At 38.0% G+C, this 20,441-nt stretch overlaps 1 pseudogene; it reads right to left on the bottom strand.

The window, feature by feature from the left end:
- Positions 1-20,441, bottom strand: part of LOC134391742 (uncharacterized) — a 37,869-nt pseudogene that overhangs the window by 4,088 nt on the left and 13,340 nt on the right.

The raw sequence follows: 20,441 nt of genomic DNA on the forward strand, positions 1-20,441 counted from the left end.
TTTTTAAAATTACTATTAGCAAGTTCATTATCACAAATTGTAATTTTTTCTTTATGTCCTTTACCCAATCTATCACTCCCCAGCTCCCCTCACTATCTCCCCATCTCTAGTATCCTTAGGTTTGTTTTCTTCTTCTGAAAGTTCAACATATTATTATGGTCTTTCTTTCCTTCCTTCTTCCCTTCCTTCCTTTCATAGCACCCAGTTATGAGTGAGAACATGTGGTAGGTATTTCTCTTTCCATATCTGCCTTATTTCACATAACATAGTTTTTCTCCAGGCTCATCTATGTTGCTGAAAATGGCAGAATTTCATTCTTTTTTATGGCTCAGTAGTATTCCATTGTCTATATATACCACATTTTCCTTATTCAGTCATCCATCAATGGACGCTTAGGTTGGTTCCATATTTTGGCTATTGTAAATAGAGCTGCAGTGAACATGGGAGTGCAGGTATCCCTTTGACATGATGATTTCCATTCCTTTGGATATATACCCAGCAGTGGGATTGCTGGATCATATGGCAGTTCTATCTGCAGTTGTTTGAGAAACTTCCATACTGTTTTCCATAATGGCTGTGCTAATTTACAGTCCCACCAACAGTGTAGGAAGTTTCCTCTTTCCCCTCATTCTCACCAGTATTTGTTATTCTCAGTCTTTTTAGTAATGGCCAGTCTCACTGGGGTGAGATGATATCTCAATGTGGTTTTGATTTGCATTTCCTTGATGGTTAGTGATGCTAAGCATTTTTTCATGTACCCATTGGCCATTTGTATGTCTTCCTCTGAAAAGACACAAAAAGGTGGAAAAACATACCATGCTCTTGTATTGGAAGAATTAACATCATGAAAATGTCCATTCTACCCAAAGCAATCTACAGATTCAATGCAATTCCCATCAAAATACCAATGACATTCTTCACAGAAATAGAAAAAACAATCCGAACATTCATATGGAACAACAAAAGACACTGAATAGCCAAAGCAATCCTGAGCCAATAAATAGATAGAAAGAAAGAAAGAAAGAAAGAAAGAAAGAAAGAAAGAAAGAAAGAAAGAAAGCCAGAGGCATAACACTACCCAACTTCAAACTATATTACAAAGCTATTGTAACCAAACAGAATGGCACTGGCATAAAAACAGACACTTGGATCAATGGAACAGAATAGAAAACCTGGGAATCAACTCACATACTTGCAGCCAACTGATCTTTGACAAAGGCAACATGAACATACATTGGGGAAAAGACTGTCTCCTCAATAAATGGTGCTAGGAAAATTGGACATTCATACAAAGAAGAATGAAACTGGACCTCTACCTCTCACCACATACTCATATCAACTCAAAATAGATTAAAGACTTAAACATAAGACCCGAAACCATAAAATTACTAAAGAAAAACACAGAGGAAACACTCTCGGAAGTAGGAGTGGGCAAAGACTTTATGAATAAGATCCCAAAAGCACAAGCAACAAAAGAAAAAAATAAACAAATAGGATTATATCAAACTAAAAAGCTTCTGCACAGCAAAGGAAACAACGTAGCAGAAAGACAACCTATGGAATGGGAGAAAATATTTGCAAACTATGCATCCAACAAGGGATTAATATCCAGAATATATAAGGTACTCAAACAACTATACAGTAAAAAAATCAAATAATCCAAATAAAAAATGGTCACATTTTCAGAATTCTTGCTTGATGACTTGGTAGCTAAACATAAAATACTTACTGACAGGGAAAAGTTTTATTTATTTGATTTGGAAATATTCCTTTGTTTTCAACTGAACTGTTTATTACTGAAATATGTTTTATCTTCTTTAAATATTCTATTTCTAGACTGTCTCAGCTTAAGTAAAATAATAAGTAATATGGAGTATAACATAGGCACAGCGACATGAACACTGGTCTAGGAATTAGAAAAGCTGGAAACTAAATCTATCTGCTGTTAAATGGTCATGTAACTCTAAATCTAAAATCTTGATATCTCTGAGACTCAGTTTTCCCTTCTATTAAATAATATTCCACCTACTTCATGAAGCAGTTTTAATAATCAAACAAAGTAATGGCTAGGAGAGATTATTGCTCCAAGTAGTCTGACCAGGAGAGAAAGATGTCTCTTGTTTGGGAAGTTACATGTTAAGACTATTAATGCCACTTTGAATCCAAAGTACTTGAATCCAAAGCTACTTTTCCTGTAGGACAGAATTTATAGTGTGAATTGCTGCCGCTGAATTGGAAAACCTAAATGGAATGGAAGTAATTGGATACCAAGATGGCAGGGGCCAAGTGGTGGCACTTAATTGCCAAAGCAAGGTGGGTGTGGTTACTGTAATTGACAGCAGAACCAAAGCAGCAATCAGAATCCAAATGTGGATTCTGATTCTGTGGTTTTCTGTATTAACAAATATTAAGGACACATCTTGTTACCCTGACTAGTTAATAAAACACTGGAAGCAGATACTGTATTACACACTGTGAAATACCCTGAGCTCTAGTCCTCACATGATAACTAGCATGATACCATGCAATGAAAACTGGTTCAGAAAATATTGTTGAATCAATGAATAAATGAGTCAGGACTGAAAATGCGAAAAGTCAGGGGGTGGTTCACAAACACTAGTGTGCCTTTGAGTCACCTGGAAAGCATATTAAAAGTTACTCTTTTCTAGACCCCATTATCCAAGGTTCTGATCTAGAAAGGCTGAGGTAGGCTAGAATCATTTTAATGAGCACCCCTGTTGACTCACATGTAAGTGGTAAGAGAAATGCTGGTGTAGGGGATCTGATTGAGTCTGTTCTAATCCCAGATCATGTCTTGTACCTTAGAATACATCATTAATGTAAGACTATGTTGTCCCTATGATTCTTTTTTCCCCCTAAAAGTCATACATAAAATAATTGGTTCACTTAAGAATTCACATTTCTAATAATAGTAGAACATGGATAATACAGGAAGCAACAGAGCTTGGTTCCAATTCAGCCGGAGCCTAAGTCTAAGCTCCAGTGGTCTACAGTTGCACTAAGATAATTGTGATTAACCCCCCCCCCAAAACCCCCCCAAAACTCTTTCAGCATATTTACTACAAGTGCATCGGAGCTCACAGATGTCACCCATAACAATACATGTATTAGAAACAATGAGATGGAGACAGATCTTTTCAAATAAATAACCAAAACTTTCAAAAATTATTTTTTCTCTGTCTTCCTGCTTCCTAACATTCAAATTTAAAACAAAGAGATATTTAAAGACTTTTAAAAATGTAGTACAAATGTCTGCACAGGAAATAGAATAATATACCAATGATTAATAAACATATATTACCTTGGCGTAAAAGGCTTATGTATGAAAACATTCTAATTTCTTCTCACAAGATACAGTCATTTCATCTGCTGCTCATACAGGTTAAGAGACTTATTCAGAGTCATGCAAGCAGAGTTTAGAAATAAAGTCAGATATTTTTATTTTCTAGTTCATATAACTATATCTCCACCTTTTATTCAACCAAGAAAATTACGTGGAAACAAAATAGCAGACTGTGTGAAGACCTTTAACCAGGGCTTCTCTAAAAGGAGACTGATTGAACATCATGAACCAAGTTCACTAAAAACACTATTGATTCATGGAATAATACTGAAAAATTACTATATAATTGCACAAAGCATTGTTTGTACCCAAAGAATTATAGTGGTTTATATATAAAAACACGTAGTTTTTTGAAAATATATGGGTCGGCAGAATTTGTTACTGTCAAAGATTAAACACAGTATTTATTAACTAAAGCCATCAGAAGAAAAGACACAGTGTTAGTCACTTCATGTAGTGAGATTCCAGGAGCTTAGTCAGTGCCACATTATTCTTGATCCATGTGGGAAGTTACACTTTTAAAACAATTAATATGAAAGTTAGTTAATTATATTCAAATTGATATAAAGTGGTAAACTGAAAATCTTTATTTCCTAACAGAAGTTACTGATCATAACCTGTGCCAATAAATCGATAGTCTCTCAATGTCTTAGTCTGTTTTGTGTTGCTGTAACAGAATACCACAGACTGGGTAACTTATAAGGAAAAGAAATTGATTTCTCCAGAGGCTGGGAAGTCCAATATCAAGGTGCCAGCATCTGGTGAGGGCCTTCTTGCTGTGTTGTCCAGTGGCGGAAGATGAGGGGGTAAGAGAGGGCTGAACTCCCTTTTACAACAAACCCACTCCAGCAATAACAACATTAATACATTAATAGGCAGAGCCCTATTGACTTAATCACTCTTAAAGGTACCACCTCTCAACACTGTTGCACTGGGAATTGTTTCCAACACAGGAAATTTGGAGGACACATTTAAACCATACCACTCAGGATACATCTGAGTAAATGTAAATACACTATTTGGAAATGTACCATTAAGCCTTTATAAGAAAATAAGTTCTGAATTAAGGTTAATCCTTTCCCTATCAAAATTCTCTCCCTAGGACCTTGTTCTATGTCAAAAGAACAGTAAGCCACAAGCAGCACTCTTATTTTTCTCTGATGATGTCAATGAATTCTATTAGAAAATCAACAAAGATTTTAGGCATTTGTCTTTAAAAGAAGGTATTTACAGATCTAAGAAAATTGCTTCATATCTGTATTAAGCTGTCGGAAGTAGCTACATAACATGAGAAGAAAAATACAGGTTTTGTACAATAAAGTACAAGCTCTCAGAAAGACAGTCTATCAAAGCTGCATTTGGGACAACTTCATATGCCTAATGGTGCAATGTTACTTTAACAAAGGAAAAAAAGCACTTTGTTCTTGTTATTTAAATGTATATTAGCTCCATTTCAAACTCTCTTTTATAATGATAGTTAAGGCGTACTATTCAATCAAGTCACTTATGCTTCACACACTTTTCATAGCAGTTAGTGGAATTGAAAAATTCACTTTCTGTTCATTCTGCCGTGGACAGGGACAGAACATTTCTCACATTATTAAGGCTGCTGTTTTACTGTCTAACCTCTGCCATGTAGCTCTTAATCTGAAGCATTATTTCAGAATTTATAGGCCAATGCAACTTATTATTAACCTGCTTCGTATCTGGGGCAAACACCTATGTTTACTTATCAATCAAAAATGAATTTTGATTTTCTTTTTATTTTCATGAACCTCACCTTAAGCTATAGTAAAGTTGTGAGGCTAGAGGAAATGTATAAGAATTCCTGGGTCTGGATTCCTGCCAGTATCTAAGGGCCTGCTTCTGATCAGGAAGATAATCCATGGGCCATAATGATAAAAGGCAAAATTTGGTACATATATGTAATTGTATATAAAATGTAAGCTATCTAATATAAAATAGCATATATTACATATAACAATATAAAATATTAAGGTTCTTTTGGTGGTGAACAGTAAATCATTCCTGTACTGTGAAACTGGTTTTTGAATAAGAAGTATGACTGGAGATGCAGAAATTCAAGAATGTATTGGGGTAGGATGATGGTAAAGCAAAGGGATATGAGAAAGTCTAATGTCTATGCGAAATGCAAAGTATGGCTAGTAAATGATGCCTAAAGAGAAGGCAAGAAATCCCAGCCTAGAAGAATAGATGACAACAGACTGTGGAAACGTCAATGTCTAAAGAGGTAGGTTTTCATAGGGACTGAAGATTTCTGAGCAAGGGAACTGTAATGATCAGGAGGGGCTGAGAATGGAAGGGGAAACACACATTTGGAGTTTATTTCAATGGTCCAGGCCAGAGGTAAAAAAGAGCTAAACCAGAGGCAAGGCAGCACTGGTCCTTACACCTCAGTGTAAATCAGAACCACCTGGGGAGTTCACTATTAAAACTGAAGATTTAGAGACCCCCCCCCGCCCCATCCTGATTCAGTAGATCTGGATGTGATCATCCATTTGTTATATGTAAAGAACACTAATGAGTACTGACATCTAAATAAGGCAGATGTGGGTCTGAATTTTAGCTCTATCATTTACTAGTCATGATCTTAGGCAAGTGACTCAGCCTTTACCAGATGCTGTTTCCTCGTTTGCACAATGGGAACAATATTTTTGGGAGGATTTATTCTAAAAGGGTGGGTGGAACCTGGCATATTTTACAGTTGAGTCAATGAGGCTGAAATGGAAGGAATGCGTGGTAGAAACATTGGAAGGATATATTTTTATTCTTGTTACACGCTTACCAAGTTCTATCGGTATATTTGCATGCATGACTTTTCTGTTGTATGAGTTCTTTAAAGGCAGAGACATTTGTCATTGTTATGTGCTCCAGATAGTGGAATTGAATGAATAAGTTCTGTCACATCTTGTATTTAGTTGCATTTGTGTTCATCACTGATTTCATATCAAACCCTGAGCTCTTTGCAGGGGCAGTAGATTCACTTTGTATCTCTAGTGCCTAGTAAACTCTCAGTGTTCAATCGATGCTGTTTAAGTGAATGAATAAATGAACAAATGGATGGATAAATGGATGCTTGGAGGATAAAGTGCACACTAGTAATGGTTGGATGCTAAGAAGCTCTCCAGTCTCTGAAATCCTGGTCTCTGTGGACTCTGCCATATAAAATGCAAGAAGCTGTGCCTGTCACTTTGAGATGCACAGCTCCTGAGAGGCTGTGTGAACCAACTGGCTTGGAACATATTTCTGTGAAATCATTTGAATAGTTTAGCATTTAAAGTTCAAATTCAGCACCACTTCACACTGACACTAATAAGAAGCTACTTCATGTCATTTTTCTTTCCTGTTCACTGAACAGGGCTTTAAAATTCCATTTAATGTGTTCATTGGCACTTTCTTTCCAGAATTCAGCATTTTTGGGAAAGGAAGTGAACAGAATAGTCATTTGTGATTCTGTATAAATTCCATGATCAATCATTTCATTATTTTTAACTCAATCAGACATATTAGGAGCATTGGTGGATAAAGAACATACAGAAATATCCAAATGACATAGTAGATAACAGGCAAGGTAATACCTGCTATGTTCCCAATAGTTATTTGATCTAAGTTGGGAAATTCATTCACTCATTCAATCATTCAACTGCTGATTAAGTGTATACTATGTTCCAGGCATTGTGCTGCATGCTGAGGATACAGGGAAGACACCTACCTGTTCAGGTTGAGGTGCATTGTCTATCGTATGAGTTTTTATTATCGAGCTTTTTTTTTTTTTTTTTTTTAAAGATGACCGGTAAGGATATCTTAACCCTTGACTTGGTGTTGTCTGCCCCACACTCACCCAGTGAGCTAACCGTCCATCCCTATATAGGATCCGAACCTGTGGCCTCGGTGTTATCAGCACCACACTTTCCCGAGTGAGCCGTGGGGCCGGCCCTTGTTATTGAGCTTTTAACAGCTGCTTTAAGTGGCTTTAAGCTCATTGATATCCCCAGAATACATACTAAACTCAGGAGGACTTTAGAAATATTTCTTAGGATCCTAGGAGTTTCTTTTGGGCTTGGACAGTTCCTAGAAATGAAATGAATGGGATGGGCAATTTCGGACTCTCCTAAGGAATTCAGATGTGTTTTGTTTACAACCGATACATTATTCTAGCTCTGGCATGTCTACACAGAAAAGGACCAAGTTATACCAGCATGATCTGAGCTTCTGCACATCTGTCCATTTCTGATTCAAACTCCAGCACTAACATCAAGAAAAATGCACCAGATAGCAGTGGTTTAAAACATTTGGTGAGAGTGTACCTCTGTTTACTGAACCCCTACTATACATGACTGCACTGTGATGAATCATTTTCATTGGTGTAGCCAAGAGGCTGACTATACAAATGAGGATCAAAAATTAAAAAAAAAAAAAAAAATAGAACTTTGACCCACAACCTGCAGCCCATAAAACCAACCCCTTGTTGACAATACACCACCTAGGAAGCCGGTCTACTAAAAGTCAGACTGGCAGGAAGCCAAATTGCTATCTCTAGTGTCAATCGAGGAAGATAAACAATAACTTCTGTAACAACTGGTCACAAACAGCTAGGACTTAATTAATAACTGACAGTTTCTCTAATTTTTGCCCTCACTTCCAACTTAGCACTAACCATGGAAAGCCAAAAATGCACTTTCTAACCAGTCACACAAGGTGCCCCACCTCCAGCTAGCCTGCTTTCAGCCCCCTACGCCAACAGTCTCCAGTCAGGGCACACCTGCAGACTTCGGTTTTCCATTGTAAATCTTTCCCACTCTTCTGCCCACCTTTGAGTCTCTACTAAAACACAGGTGACATCGGCTGACATCCTTGTTACAGCAAGCTCAAAACAAGGATGAGTTTCCTCTTCTCATTTGGTTGGTCTTTGTTTATTTCCGCACAACTGTTATGCCCATTGTATAGATAAGGAAATTTATAGAGATTAACTATGGGGCCATACAAGCAGCAGAGCAAGGGTTTGATCCTGATCTCACTAATTCCAAAGAATCCAAACGTAGAAAAGACAAGAGGCTTTTCCTTCACTGTCTTCTGCTAACCTGATTTGTAATTTTGAGTACTTAATACTGTATATTTCTAAATAGCTCGAAAAGAAGATATTAACTGTAATCATCACAAAGAAAAGATAAATACTCAGGGGATGGATATATTATTTATCCCAAGTGAATCGTTGTACAATATATGCATGTATTGAAACGACACAAATATGTACAATTAAATTTTAAAATAAAAAAATTTAAAAAAGGAAGTGACTTGAGCATAATGATATTAGTCTACAGGCTGCTGGTTTAGCAGACACATTCAATTCAGATTCACTGTTAGGAGTTTAAGGGGATACCTAGGATGATAATGGCAACCTTAATTCTGCATTTCTTTAGCATGTATTAAATATATGAACAGTTCTGGAGCCCAGGAGGTGGTGAGACTTACGTCACTGTGGGGAAATGGTTCTCTGACTATATTGTCACTGTTCCATGGGGCCACGGGACTGCCCACATCTGCTTCATCTCGATGACTGAACTAGGGTGCTTCACCTTCTGAATGTGGGCCTCTGTGTAACTTTAAGCATTTAAGCACAATGTGCTAGCTTGGGGATGCAGAATTTTCGCACGTGCATATTCACATGTTTAGAGTACTGGATAAACTCCCAAGTAGAATGGTGTTCAGAGTTCAAGAAGAGGAGCTGATTAAGGAAAACACATTCTTAAAGAAAAGAATCTTTTTGTTTCACTTACTACACCTTTTTGCCATTTGGGTTACCTGATTTTAAACGGAGCAAAGGAGCCGAGGGATAGGTCTGAAACTCACATAAACTTCCTCTCCAGCACCTCAGAAATCCTGAAGTTTTGCATCCAAACTTGTATTAATCCTTCCGTGTAAAATGAAATGCTGTGCATTAAAATGGATGTAGGCAAATATTCAGAGGCAGGGTCCATGTTAAGCATTCAGACTCAGCACAGGGAGGCGCCCACGTGGCCCCCATGTCTGCCATCTCCAGCAGTCATTGAGTGTACTGACTCAAGTGATCTCCCTGCAGAGACTCTGGAGAGGAAGGGGGATTTGCTCATGGCTCTGTCGCAAGTCCTAGAGTACTTTGCTACACCCATCAGCAATTCTCTAAGGAATCAACTGCTCCCTGGAGCAGCTGAGGTAGCTTCTTAGGAAGGAAAGGCAGGAAAAACAGCAAGTGACTCAAGCCCTGCTGCTGGAATGTGAAACAGGAAAAAGGAGACTGTTTGATTTGAAGATGTTTGCCTTGCTTTTTATTTTAGCTGTTGACACAGGAAGGAAAGGAACTATTTTACTTTTCATACTTGTTTTTTGAAAAGTAGCTCAGAATACAACATCAAAAGAAACACTGGGAACACTGTCAGGTTGCAATAAAATCTGTGAAAAACACCTCAATATGTGAGTACAAAAAAAGAAATATAGGGATTGAGCTGGAGAGACAAAAGGAAGGAGGCGAAGAAAGAAATTACACTTTTTTGGAAGAAAAGAAAAAGAAACCAAGTAGTATATACACACAAACACAAAACCACGATTTACAGAATATCTAGGTAAAATAAATCTAAAATTTACAGGAATTTCTCCTTCATTTTCTTGAGAAAGTCTTTATAGATCTGCATCAAATATAAATCAAAAAGTCATAGTAATACCCAAGGAAGGAAAAAAGATATAAAAGTAGACTCGCATATTCACATGTAAACATCTATACATTATATATGTACACACACATACATTGTATATATAGCATATACATAGCTTAACTTTTCTTTAGTACAAATTCAGAATGGCACTTGCAAAACTAGTCTTTAAATATACAATGAAATTCCTAGCCCTTTAAAGAAATGCACACCTTTTACCTGTGATCGATTGTACAGGTCAGTTACCTTTTCAATTATATCATCTCTGGACATAGTTCATAAATACTGTCTAACTATATTCCAGAGAGGAGTGGAGAGCCTGTGTGCTGTGGTGGATAAGGAATGTGGATGAAAAAAACCCTGAGCTGTGAATGAAGAGGAAGTGAGTTCAAACTAAAAAAAAAAAAAAAAAAATTTCCATTCTGTGCTGTAATCTCTCTTGTACATCACACCTTCAGGAAACGTCTGCTATACATTTATGTCAGTGGTACTCTTGGGAGACTGAGCAGTGTCTGCCATCGGAAGTGGTATGGAAAGAAGAGTCATGACAGGTGGCAAGCAAATTAGCAGAAATGAAGGATCCCATGGAAGTAGGGATTCAGAGGGAGAGGCAATCGAAAGACTATAAGCCTGCCAGGAATCTTTGGCCATTGGGGTGCAAATCCTAGCTTCTCAGAATTCCTGGAATGAGGCCTGAGCTATGTTATTTGCATATTGTGGGTACAGTAATCCCCCCTTATCATTGGGGGATATGTTGTAAGACTCCCAGTGGATGCCTGAAATCACAGATAGTAGCAAACCCTATACATACTATGCTTATTCTTATACATACTTACCTGTGATAAAGTTTAATTTATAAGTTGAGGCACAGTATGAGATTAACAACAATAATTAATAATAAAATAGAACAATTATAACAGTGTAATGCAATAAAAGTTATGTGAATTTGGTCTCTTTCTCTCTCAAAATACTGCAATATTTTCAGATGGTGGTTGACTGCAGGTAAATGAAAGCCAGAAAAGCAGAACCAAGGATAAGTGGGAACTACTTTTGCAACACAACAATAGGAAACTAATATACAGTGGCCTCAGTCAGTTTCTCTTACATTCAATCAAAGAACTCTGGTAAAATGCTGGATCTCCTTAAAAATTCCTTGGTTGAAATTTGTAAGGCATATTTTAATCAAGAAACAACAAAACCAGTTAAATAAGAGTATTTCAAAAAGTTTGTGGAAAAATAGAATTGAAAGATAACAAATCTTTTCATGAACGTTTCAAGACTCCTCTTATTTCTCTTGGGATTAATGCCACAAAACATGTTGGTTTCTACGTAGGTACAGTTTAACATGGGTAAAATAGTCCTTCCCTCACTATTATCAGCTAAATCAGCTGTTCTCAGTTGTTTTTTTTTTCTTGTCTCATGGTCTCGTTATACTTTTTAAAAAGTTGAGTACCCCAAAGAGCTTTTATGTGGTTACATTCACAAATACCTAGCATATTAGAACATAAAACTGAGACATTTAAAAGAAATTATCATTTAAAGTAATGATAAACCTATTAAATGTTAAAAAAAAAAATCCGTTTTTAAAGTCACCATATTTTCCAAAAATAAAAATACATATATTGAGAAGATTGGAACCATTTTGCATTTTTGCAAATATCTTTAATATCTGCCTTCATAGAAACAACTAGACTTTTAAGTCTGTTTCTGTATTCAATCTGTTGCTTTATACTGTTTTTGTTGAACATGTGAAGGAAATTTGGCCTCACACTGATATGTAGTTGGGAAAGAGAGTCGTATTTTAAAAGCCTTTTTAGATAATGGCTTTTAAAATACTTTTAAAAAGTATTAAAAAGGGTCTACTTTGATATTATACCAAAAAGTTGGCTTAGTACAATGTTTAGTACAATGTTGACTCTAAAACCTTACCAGTAAACATTTCAAGCTCCATTACATCAAAATTCACTGGTCTATCTTCCTCTCTAGGTGGATCCTTTACCCATGCATAATATTAAAAAATCATGTATTGGTCATTTGGAAAATAATGGTTCCCTGAGTTATGCAGATCTACCATGTGTTCACACATTTCAATACGTAATATATAAACAAAACAAAACAAACACCTACACATTTGTTAATATCATCACCAATTTCATCAGAAAAGTCTTTAGATGTCGGGAAGCTGTCAAGCTCATAGTAACTGGTTCAAGTCTTCTGAAACTCTAATTTCCACTTGAAAACTCAAAGTTTATCACCAGCAAAAGTGCTGTCAGTTATTTTTCTGACAGGTTCACTTGCTTTATTTTGAGAAAATATGTGCCAAATACCCAAATCTGAATCACTATAGTTTGTCTATCAGTCAGTTCAGGTAAAAAATGGTATTTCATGAAATGAATCAGCTAGTTCAGCCCATAACTCAATCACACCAGTGCTTTTCTTTGAGACAACCATCCTACTATGGTATGCAGCAGAAGTTCTTTATATATACCTTCCATTTTATCACACAAAATTTTAAAGACTTGTTTACAAGGGTTGAAATACAATTATTTTTAGCTGCTTCTTCAAGGACATTTTAAATCAAAGTATCATTTTTTTTTTAAACTCTGAGTACCTGGGGAATAATGCAATGACTACTAGTACAGTTTGGGGCCACTGCCACAATTCGTGGTAAGTTTTACCCACCATTGCTTTTGCACCGTTAGTGCAAATACTAACATACTAAAAAAGACAAATAACATCTTTGTATTTTTATGAAAATAACTTTAATCCTGCAGACTGCTGAAAGTGTCTTGGAGACCTCAGAGGTCCACAGACCACACTTTGAGAACTGCTGGTCTAAACTATTATTGGAAGGCATTGTTTAGATCAATTTTGCACTCTCCTCAAGGTGGATTTAATAACGCACTCAGTTTGGGCTTAGGACTCCTTAGGTATTTTCAAGCTGAAAAGAATTGCTGATACTGTTCATACACAAATGTGCCAAATCAAGGCAGGAAAAACATTTCTTTATATTTCAGATTGAGCTAGTGATCAGCAGGGATTAGAAATATATTCTATTATGACCAACCCAACTAGCTAAAGATAAAGCTTCCTCTTTACTGACCACTCACTTCAGGACTTATTAGAGGAAGTGGCTTAATAATAGCCAATTTGCAAGTGAATAAATTGTGGAAAAACATTGAGAGATACATAAGGGTATGTTTACACGACATGCTAAGCTGCTAAAATTGCATTCCCAGCATGTGCTATAGTGAAAATATGATGGGATTTTGTAATTGGTGTTTAAAAAATTCCAACCATTATTTGGAACATCATCCTGACTTGGGTTCTTTATTTTCATTCTAGTATATTAATCTTACATAGCTTCTCTACAAATATCTTTCTTAAAAGATTCTATACCTAGCATTCTATAAATGCTATGTATAGAATCATTTATGCATCCATTCAACAAGTATTTATTGAGTGTCCATTACAGGGTAATAGAAGTGAAGAAGAAAGATGTGATCTCTGCCCTATAAAATGGAAATAATGGTGCTGTGAGGACTAAATGAGTCAATACAAGCACAACACTTCCAACAATGTTTGGTATGTAGTAAACATATGTAAGTGTTATTGTTCAGCTCACATTCTATGTGAGAAACATACACTCACCAAGTTATTGCAATAAAATGTGATAAGTGCTTGATGAGTGATTGAAATATATAAGACAAGTAATTGAAATAAATGATGAATGACTGTAATACATAAGCAGGGTGCTACGAGGGCACCTTGGATGGGCATTGAACAGATATTGAGGGCGAAGCTCAGATATTGAGGAGAGAATATCTGAATTTCACTTGAAAGGATAAGCAGATAGAAATAACGGCTATAATTAGGGCCATATAATAAAGGGATGAATTTTGTCCTGAAGGCTAAGGGTACCACTAAAGAATGTTTAGGAGGGAAGTGAAATAAGGGGATTTGCAACTTAGAGCTGATCCAGTTGCAGTGTGGAGAGTGGATTAGATGAATGGAGACTGCAGGCAGGGGAACTGAATAAGAGGTTATGGCAGTAGTTTAGCAGGGAAGCACAGAGAGCCTAAAGTCAACATATAGAAGTGGTTAGAGCGTGGCGCTATAACACCAAAGTCAAGGGTTTGGATTCCCATACTGGCAAACTGCCAAAAAAAACCCAAAAAACAAAAACCAAACAACAACAACAACAACAACAACAAAAATATAGACATGGAAAGGGTGAAAGAAGGAACAGATATTTAATGTGAAGATAGTGAAAATATCAGGACTTCATGACTACTGGATGTGGAAGGTGAGGCAGAGTAGGGATGACTTCCTGGTTTCTGGCTGAAGTCACTAGATAGGAAGTGGTGATATTAAGTGGGAAAAGAAAAACAGGAGAAATATTGGATTTGCTGAGGGAGACTATGAGGGAAGTTTTATGCAACTTTCTGTAGAGCAACAGGATATTCTGAGAAGTTTAGGTTAAAAATTCTAGTTTGCAAAGTCATTAGCATACAATGAGTTCATCTAAAGGTGTCACACCAATATTTAAGGGACAGACAGAGAAAGAAGAGCCTTAAAGGAGCATGAGAATGAGTAGACAAAGAGCGGGGAGCAGGAACACTGAACACAAGTGAAGAGATTGCTCATCAGTGTCAAATGGGGTGGAGCCGTCAGTAGAATAAGGACAGGGAAGTGTCCATCAGTTTCAACAACCAGGACATAACTGGCAGTCTTGGAAGGAGGAGTTTCATTGAATTCATGGGGGCAGAAATGAGACTTGTCAGTAACACTAAAAGTAATGGAAACTGTGAAAACTTTTTCTAGAAGACTCACTCTGGAGGAAAGAAGGAGATAGAATGGCCAAAGGAGGTTTGGTCTGTTTTTACTGCTTTGAAAGATGAAAGAGAGCTTTAAGCATGTTTTGTACTGATCTAAAAACAAAACTAATAAGGAACAAGATCCTTATATGGTACTGAGTGGGGAACATTGATAGAGAGAAGTTCCAAAAAGAGAAGAGAGAAATGCAAATGCAATCCAGGGGCAAGTTCAGGAATCAACCTTTGGCAAGAGGAGAGACATATACTAATTTGGGTAAATACAGATAAATGCTTCCAGGTATTTTGTTGGCAAGAGGGAAAAGAAGGAAGTTGACAGATTGTGCGATGAGTCCCTAGGAAGAAAAATTGACAGAGTTTTTGTCTTAAGGTTCCTATTTTATTTTGAAATAAGAAGGGAGTCATGAGCTGAAAATGGCATGAGAAACTGTGGGTCAGAGGGCTTGAGGGGGATAGTGGAGTGAAGGAGTGAGAATTGTGCGAAGGAGGTGACTAGGGCTGGCAGTAGTATTGCTGAGCAAGACTGAGGGTCTAGACAAAATTGGAGACCATTACTGGCATCAATCTGCATGAATGTGTAATTTTCTACAGTTGTGCTTGGTAATGCATGAATAGGCACAGAGAACTGAATATTAGAGTTTTTCCAGGGTTTGCATTCTGGAGGTAATGTATGAAAGGTATCAAGAGAATTGAATGTATAGTTTAAGAAAATAGTTTAGGAGAATAATTAAAGATTATGTCGTTTAGACTGGTTAGGGACAGAAATGAGCCAGGAGGGGACTGATAGATGAGGAGAAAGGTCAAGGGACTGGAGCATTCTATGAGGTCAAAGAATACAGGTGGTGATTAGAACTGCCTTAGGTGGAATCTCCCCCCAAAACCTAGTCCTACTGGGACAGTGTTAAGAGAGTGGGAAGTCCTATTATGGTAATTGAAAGGTGAGGCCTTGAAGAGGTGATTAGACGGTATGACCATGCCAAAGTGAATGGATTAAAAATGGTGGTCAGGGGTGTGGTTCTGAGGGCTCTAAGAGAAGAGAGAGGAAAGTCTGTGTTTCTCTCTGCTCTCTCTGGTCCACCATTTTGCAGTGTGATACCCTGCCATCACTGAAGTCACCACCAAAGAAAACCTTCACCAGATGTGCTCTCTGGACTTGGGACTTCCTAGCTTCTGAAACTGTAAGCAATACATTTCATTTTCTTTATAAATCATCCAGTTCCATGTATTTTGTTATAAGCAATGGAAATGGACTAATGGAACTCAGAAAGCTCTAACTTTCCAGTAGCAGATTATTGTCAGAGAATGAGATATTGGAATTCAGGATTCCAGAGTTGAAGCAGCTTTAGGTGAAAAGGATCATAATATGGCCAAGAGGATAGTTTTCCAATGAGGAGTAGCCCAGAAGATCACTGGAATTGAGCAAGAAAAGGGCACTGGGGGGATGTGTATACTTTTTGGGTCGCCTACATCAATGTGGCAGGATTTGCAATGAAGAGGATGATGGTGTCTCAGGTGTCCAAATCCATGAAAGAATATGGAGAAATAACCATGATGTTGACGGAGGCAGCGATGCTGGGTAGACTAACAATTGGAGGGTGTGACCTACAAAAACGATGGCTGGAGATGGGATGTTCGGGATGAAAGAGAATGCTGAACACCCTCCTCACGATAGGAAAGAATTAACAACCTCTATTTGAGATAGCTACAGGGGGAAGAAGTGTCTTCATGGGATATTAAAATTTGAATTGCAGCAAGGAGGTAAAAGATGTAGGGGCCTTCCAAAAACATAATGGAAATATTAGGAGGGAAGGAGGCAATGGGAAGAAAGAACCACGAGGAAGAGAAGAAAGCACGACAGGACGTGCAGATGAGAGTGTAGGGAGAACAGATGACTAAAGAGGTTTGCAGTTTGGATATTGGCCAAGGGTGGAAATAACGTGAAATGTGACAGAACCAGGACGAAGCGATTTCAGGGTCAATGTGGACCCCAGGAGTTGTTGGAAGCTTGATGACATGCACAGTCTGAGGCATTTGCTCTAGTTTTCAAGGAGAAGGTTGGTGAGAAAATGTCTTTAATGAAATCTTAGCCTAGGGTTGCAAACAATTCAACCCTAAGACCCTCTACTTGTATTGGAAACTGCATCTGTCTCCTCCCAGGGATTAATTGCACAATCTGTATTCTGTCCTTAAAGGATTCCCACCCTCTTGAGATATGCTTTTTTTCAGCATCACAGGATGTAATATTGTACACGTATCTCAATTGAACTTTTGGAAATCTACATTCCAAAAGTTTCAAGGTGTGCATCTAACCATACCCAGTGTTCCCTACAGCTCTCAAGAGCTCTGTTATGCTGCTACACCTATGCAATCTCTCCTACTTGACTGTGAGATTTTTGATGGTGAGGATTCTTTTCCATTCCTGTATCCCCAGCACTTTACTCTGTGCATAGTGCATGGTAGGTGCATGATAAGTTTGTTGAATGAATGAAGCATACAAATAAATGTACCTGCACCCATCCTTTTCAACAGAGGAAAAAGCTGTCCCTCTTTGTACATAAAGCTTATGCCTCCACTCGCGTTTGAATTCCATTGCCTCCAGTCTTCTCAGGGAGCTACATGATTGAGTACCCTTCCCTCCCTTGCACATCAATCTGCCCTTCTAAAAACAATTTTTACTTTCAGTTTTGGAATATCTCCTGCAAATTAATCTCTTCTCCATAGACCTCACCCCTGAGCTTCAGACCACAGTAAGTGCACGATTACTCGACATTTCCACACGGACCTCACAAAGGCACTTTAATTTAATGATCTTTCCCCAGTTCTATTCCAGTTTTTCCTGTCTCCATGAATGAAATCACTGTTGCTTAGGCCAGAAAGCCAAGAGCCACCCTTGACACCCCCATATCCTCGACTGCCAAGTCCTGACATTTGCCTCCTGAATATCTTCTAACTGCCTGTCTTTCCATGTCCACCACCACCACATGACCTAGGCCACCATAACATCTTATCTGGACTGTACGTTTCCTAACAAGTTTTCCTGCATCCTCTTGTACCCACATCAATCCCCAACTCCAGTCTCCTTACCATACTGCGGCCAGTTCTAATTTGGAAATATAAATTTGATACCCCCAAACACCCCTAAACACCTCATGGCTTCTTGTTACTTTTAGGATGAAGGCTGAAATACCCTAGGTGGCCCCTATGGCCTAATTTGGCCCCAGCCTGCTCTTCAGCATTTGGACAACATTGTCTCCTATAGCTTACTTTGCTTAGACACTGTCTTCTTTCAGTTAATCAAACATGTTAAGTTCTCCCCACCACACGACTTGGCATGTCTAAGAGGCATCCCTAACTTCACAGGTCTCAAAACTGACTCCTGAACTCCCACCCACCGCCTGCTCCTCTCGTAAGCTTCCCCATCTCAGTAAACCAAAGCTCTATTCTATGAGGTTCTCAGTCCAAAGATGGTGAGGCCATCCTCAACTCTCTTTTTCTCATACCCTATACCTAACTCTTCAGCAAATCCCATCAGCACTACCTTCAAAGTACATCTAGGATCTGACCACATCTTACAGTCTTTGCTTGTACCAAACTAGACCAAACCGTTATTGTAAAAGCCTCTAAGTGGTTCTTGCTGCCCTCACCTTGCTCCACGAATAGTCTGTTCTCTACACCAGCCTGAGGGATCCATCTCCAAGGCATACCAGGTCTATCACCTCTATGCTAACACTCTCCAATGGCTATCAACCCTTCTCACATAAAAGGTGCTGAATGATTTGGCCCCATGACCTCTCTGATTGCACCTCCTACCACTGCTTCTTCTCCCCACTCCTACCACACACGCACACTCAGACACAGCCCCTTCTGCTCCTATAACATGCCCAGGAATGCTCTACGTGGTCCTCAGCTCTCACGTTTCCCTCTGCCCAGACAGTCCTCCCCTACCCATAGTAGCATGACCTGCTACCGCCCCCTTCAGGTCTTGTTAGGGAGACTCCGGGCTGTTCCTTGCAATATCTATTTCACTCCACACCTTGTACTCCCTACTCAGCTTATCCTTTAAATTTCTTCACATCACCTATAACCATGTGACATCATTTACCTTTTTTTTTTTTTTTTTGTCATTTGTTTATAGTCTGTTTCTCCTGCAACTAAAACATCAGCTCCATGTGGGCAGGGAATTTGTTTGGTTCATTGCTGTATCCTCAGCACGAGAACAGTGCCTGATGGTGTTGAATGACTACGTGAATGAATGCTGTCCATTCTTCCTGGAATGTTCTCCAGCCTGTCTTTGTGTCATCAACTTCCAGTCATCCCAGATGTCAGTTTAATTGTCACTCCCATAGAGAAGCCTTCCCTGACCTTCCATATTCTAAGTGATAATTTAAGCTTTTCCCTTACACCTTTCCTTGTTAACACTTATCATAGTTGTAATTTTACACTTATCTGTATGACATATTGACTAAAATTGTTCTCCTAGTAGACTTTAAACTCCACGAAAGCAAGGACCCTATCTGCTTTTGCTCTTCACTGTTTCTTTGCGTCTTAGTGCAGAGCCCAGCACTCAGTAGAGGCTCAATAAAGATTTCCTGAATGAGTGCATTAATCAGGGGACAAATTGATACGGTCTTTTTCTTGTTGAGATTCTGACATGTTTAATTCACCAACCAGTGTCTTTTTCTTCCACAGAGCTACTTTACTTTTCATTGTATTTTCTTTAAATTGAGAGATGAAATTGTCAGCAGGTACACCAGGAATTTAAAGTGCAATTTCTAGAATAATGCTTCCCATCTTTATCACCTGCGGAGCTTGTTTACAAAGCAGATTTTCAAGCCTCACATGTTAATTTTTCACATGGATCTATTGACAATTACCACATACCTTTCAGGAACCTCATGTCTTATGTTGTTTCCCCATCATTAGAACAATTACAAGCAGACTATAACCCCAAAATATATCAATTATCATACAACAGATGAATGAGTTTCAGCTTGCCACTCTCTGGGGATGATGGGCTTTAGAGCACGCTCTTTCATGGGTGAAAATGCTTTTAAAAACAATCATTGTTGACCTAACTGCAAAGAATGTCAAAACTGAGTAACTACAGAATATTGCTGAATTTTTGCACACAAAGAAAAAAAACCTCCATAGTCTCTATGTTTTTCTTCTGCCCAAGATAAAGACATTCATTCATGAGTTTCATCGTAATATACATAATACCAATCAGGGACATCTGCACTTCAGGGGAGATTATGATCTGCGAGAAGACGATGGAAAATAATCCCGAACAGATTATTACAAAAAATAATCAATTTTATAACAAGTTTTCCAAGTGAGGTTTTTTTTTGATAGTACAATGAATAACAATAATAACTTGTTTAAAATTTAAATGTAATCCTAAGAGAGAGAGCACCATTTTCCAGAAGAAAGAACAGAGGCATCACCCTAATATTTTAAAATGAAAAATCCTGATTATTTTTCATTTCATTTGGAAACAAACAAACAAAAAAACAATATCAAAGGTTGAAATGTAGG

The sequence above is a fragment of the Cynocephalus volans genome, chromosome 12, assembly GCF_027409185.1.
Source record: "Cynocephalus volans isolate mCynVol1 chromosome 12, mCynVol1.pri, whole genome shotgun sequence".
NCBI lineage: Eukaryota > Metazoa > Chordata > Mammalia > Dermoptera > Cynocephalidae > Cynocephalus > Cynocephalus volans.